We start from the raw sequence: 4,908 nt of genomic DNA, 5'->3' as shown, positions 1-4,908 counted from the left end.
AATGTCTGTCAAGGGGATTGCTTCTGTCCAACAAGTGTAACGGTCGATGATCGTTAGACAATAGGTAAAACCTTTTGATGATGGTAGAGGTCCAACTAAATCCAGGTTGATAAAGTTGAATCGTGCGTCGGGTACTTCTAGTTTCTGGAAGGATGATTGAATGTGTCGGTGTACCTTTGATTTCTGACATCCTATGCAACATTTGGTCCAGAGGGTTATGTCCTTGTTCATGTTGGTCCAAACATAGCGTTGAGAAATCAGCTTCTTAGTGGCTTTAATCCCTGGATGACAAAGATTATGGAGTTTGTCAAATACTTCCTTCCGGGATGATTTTGGTACGAATGGTCTGGCGTTGGGTTGACTTATTTCACGGTAAATTGCGATACTTGATCCAGGTAGGATGATTTTCTTGAGGTTCAGTGAAGTTGTAGCTGGGTTTGCAAGAAATTGTTGTAACTCGGTGTCTTCCTGTTGATGAGTTTGTAATGTTTCATAATTTATGGGTTGTGGACAATTTATGCTTTGAATTCGTGACAATGTATCTGCTACTACGTTACTTTTGCCACTAATGTGAAAAATGCTGGTTGAAAACTGTCCTATGAAATCTAGTTGACGTGCCTGCCTTGGAGAAGCTTTGTCAGGTTCTTGTAAAAACGCGAAAGTTGGAGGTTTATGATCAGTGTAGATGTTGAATGGCTTACTCTCGATAAAATGTTGAAAATATTTTATAGCGGAATAAACTGCCAGTAATTCACGATCATAGGTACTGTATTTGGCTTGAGCTGGGGATAGCTTCTTCGAGAAAAATCCAAGTGGTTTCCATAAATCATCTTCCAGTTGCTCAATTACTGCCCCGATTGCGAAATCGGAGGCGTCGACTGTAAGTGATAGTGGGGTGTTCTCCAAGGGGTGAACAAGAAGGGTTGCATTGGCTAGGCTGGTCTTGCATTGGCGAAAAGCGCTGGTTGCCTCCTCGGTCCAGCTGATAATATTCTTATTTTTTGTATTGTCCCTCAGGTACTCATTGAGCGAGGCTTGGCTTTGAGCGGCATTGGGAATGAATCTTCGGTAAAAATTGAGCATGCCTAGGAATCTTCTTAGTTTTTATGTGTTGGAAGGCCTAGGAAAATCTAGTATGGCTTGTACTTTGGTGAGCAGGGGTTGGGTTCCCTTTGCTGATACGTCATAACCCAGGAACGTTACTTTTTCTGAAGCAAATGTGCACTTGTCAACATTGATGGTGAGACCATTTTGTTGCAGGCGGGATAGTACTGCACGAAGGTCCTTTTGGTGCTGCTCGATGTCCGAGGAAGCAATTAGGATGTCATCAATGTAGGGAAAACAGCAGTCAAGTCCAGACAAAACTTCATGAATCAGCCTTTGAAATGTCTGGGCGGCGTTACGGAGTCCAAATTGCATTTTGGTGAATTCAAAAAGGCCAAATGGTGTAATAATTGCTGTTTTTGGAATTGATGTTGCTTCTGTTGGTACTTGGTGGTAAGCTCTGTTCAGGTCTATGGTGCTGAAGATGTTTTTGCCGGCCAAGAGGTGCGAGAAGTCTTGTATGTGAGGCACTGGGTAGCGGTCCGGGGTTGTGGCAGCATTGAGGCGGCGGTAGTCTCCTACAGGGCGCCACGTGCCGTTTTTCTTGTTGACTATGTGCAGAGGGCTGGCCCATGGACTCTTGGATGGGCGGCAAATTCCCAAATCCATCATGACCTGAAACTCTTGTTTAGCGATTCTAAGCATTTCAGGCGATAAGCGTCGGGCTCTGGTCACGACTGGTGGTCCTTTTGTCTCAATGTAATGAGTTGTGTTGAAATGAGGTTGAGCTACGTGACCGGTGTAAGTCGTGATGCCAGGAAACTCCTTGAGTAGATTGGAGAACTGTAGTCCTGGAGCTAAGGTTGAGAATGAACTGTGGTAGTTATGAATAGTCTTACCTATTGCTGACAACTTGGTGACGGGGTCAATTATTTTGCTGTTGCCGATATCAGTGATGATCTTGGTGTGGTGGAGAAAGTCTGCACCGATGATAGCATCTTTAGTATCCGCAATAATAAAAAACCACTGGAATGCTCTGCGTAGGCCTAGACTTACTGTCAGTGTGTGTGAACCATAAGTCTTAATTTGGGTCCCATTGGCAGCAAATAGCTGATATTTTGATACATTGTGTGCTACAAACTTGTTTGAGCGTGGGATGATTGACACGTCAGAACCGGAATCAATGAGAAATTGGAAGTTGGTTGTTGGATCCAAAATGACTAGGCGATGAGTCAGTTGTCGACCTTGGTTGTGGCCTACATCAGCTGTCGTCCTTACTGATGCAGGTTGACTTTTGCTCGCTTTTCCGGATAAAACTGCAGGGACTGGTGCAATATGGCTTTTCTGCCATATTTAATGTGGTACCAGCAGAAATCAGAACTTGAAACATCTAGTTGTGTGGGTTGGTGTCTACTGCGGCTGCTGGAACGGGTCCTAGGTTTGAACAGAGTTGATTGCCGAGCAAAGATCTGCGACTTGTGTTTCAAGTCTGGAAATCCGGTCGTTACCGTGCGGCGGGGTGGTGGTTGAAGCTTCAGCTTGAGTTGAATAGCTGGGGGTTGATAGCTCCATGATTTTGTCGGCCATGGCGGCAATGTTATCCAGCGAGTCACTACTGGTAGCTAAAATTTCTCGCACATTGTTGGGTAGCAGTTGCAGGAACATGGTCCGGAGAGAGTCTGGCTGTACTTGTGTTCCTGCCAGAACTTTCATTTCGCGCAGTAAGTGAGAGGGTTTCCGGTCACCTAAGTCTAGCTCGGTCAGCAACTTATTAACTTTTCTGCCATCAGACTCTTCAAATTCCAATTGCAACCGACGCATGAGGTCAGTGTAGGGTTGTGATGATTGGGGTTGAAAAAGAAAGTCTGAAATCATCTCGGCTACGTCGCTTTCTATTGCGGCAAGGATGTGATTGAACTTAGTTTTCTCCTGCACTATATTTGAGTTGGAAAACTGGGCTTCAACTTGCATTTGCCAGATTCTGATATCTTTTCGCCATAAGGGTGGAATTCTAACACTCACCCTGTTTACATCGGCAGTGGATGTATTCGGTCGGCAGGGGTTTGCTGGTTGGCTGGGAGCACGGCGGGTAGGTCCGCGTGGGGTTGGCTCATGTTTGCCTATGCTTGATGTTTAAAGGTCGTTGTCTTCTTGATGTGCAGTTTCCATTGAGAATCCCAGAATCAGGCAATTGGAATCACGTCAGTATGTTGTGATCAGGCCGGGCTGCTGCGATGCGTTGGTCCGGGCTGCTTCAATCACGTCGGGGTCACCAATGTAGTGTAATCGTCGTTTTTGAAGTAACAAAAACACCACTAATCGAAAGTTCGTTTAATTTGTAACTTGTGACTCACTACTTAACACTAATGATTCGACTTTCAGTAAAATATTGTAGATTTGCTTGATGGTTGGAAACACGTGGAAAGCGCGAATGTCCTGCTTGGTTGGTTGCCGCGAAGTTCTGGCGTCGCTTTTGACGCCGACCGTTGAATTTGCCAAGCGCTGTTGCCAAGGCACCACAGAACCACCGGTTGTCACCGGTGGCCATTAAGCAGAATTCCAACATATGCGATTTCCATTGAACGATCTCACAGAAAGCTTCACTAGTCATCAACCACCATCCACTGCCAACCACCGTTTCAAAATTTTGGACGCGTTCTAAATTGAGTGGTTTTGGCAGCGGTCCCACAGCAACCACTGTCATCAACTATCACCCACTACTACCGACTAAAATTATGGAATCTGCAACGAACGGTCTCACAGCAATTATTCACCGACTTCCACTGTTTACCTGTTTATAACCTCACTTTTTATGAAAGTGCTCAAACTTTTTCTTTCAATTTATCACAAGTTATCTCGACAAATTATTTTTGGGCAAAATTTCATATATTTGGTTTTAACAAAAGACGTTTGTATAAGATAAAATCCAGGCAACATCAAAGTAAAAGGCAAAGGAACATATATTACATACAATTTTTTAGTATAATTTCAAATTTATGCTATGCACTGCTGTAATTTATGTTCTATTGTGTTCTCGTCTCCTCAGTTCTTCATCATTACTTTTGTATATTAAATGATTTTAAGAGGCATTTTGAAAGGCATACGCATGACTTTTTACTATTTGGTAGGATTTCATATTATCCCAATAGTCCTCTTTTTATGTAGAGTTGTTTCATCCTGTAATTTGCATGTTTCACAGATATGCGGAGCGTATCTAACGTTCTAGAGGTTCATTTTGGTCGTCTACTCAAAGTACTTGTGATCGTGCTCACTATCTTTCGAGCATAATATAGACTGAGACAACATTTCTTTAATAATAATATTTTCATCGTAATTTAGCTTGGATACGGTGGAGTTATTACTATTGCTTTTGTTATTGTAATTTGTTTAACAACAAATTACAGCTACCATCAGCAGCTGTAATTTGTTTAACATTACTATTCTTGAAACTAATGGGTTTTTCGGGTTTTTAGGCCGTCCTTGGGTAGAATTTCTTCTTGACGTTTCGCAAGCACGAGTGGCTTGCATCTTTAGAAGTGGTTTGCTTGAAGGCTTGCACTGCTCTGATAGTCAGAACAGTGTATCATCGATCAAGGAATTCATGGCTTCATTGGGATCATGCATCGAAAGTACACTGTTCCATATTTTATCCTTTTCTATCTTCTCTAGCTGACTATAGTTATAAAAATATTTCATTGGTTTGTTTCTTGACTGAGGCATTTTATCTATTACGATGAAAAGTGTTTGAAGAAGTTAGGCTTATGTTATTAATGGTGGTTGTTAAGTTTGTTGTGTGCAGTAAAACGTGTTAGTAGGATGTTATCACCGTTTCTAACTCACTCCCCCTTCTCTTTAGCTTGATCT

This window comes from Dendroctonus ponderosae, unplaced genomic scaffold (assembly GCF_020466585.1).
Source record: "Dendroctonus ponderosae isolate FM_Combo_2020 unplaced genomic scaffold, Dpon_F_20191213v2 Dpon_F_20191213_1, whole genome shotgun sequence".
Lineage (NCBI taxonomy): Eukaryota > Metazoa > Arthropoda > Insecta > Coleoptera > Curculionidae > Dendroctonus > Dendroctonus ponderosae.
This window is presented reverse-complemented; position numbering follows the sequence as displayed.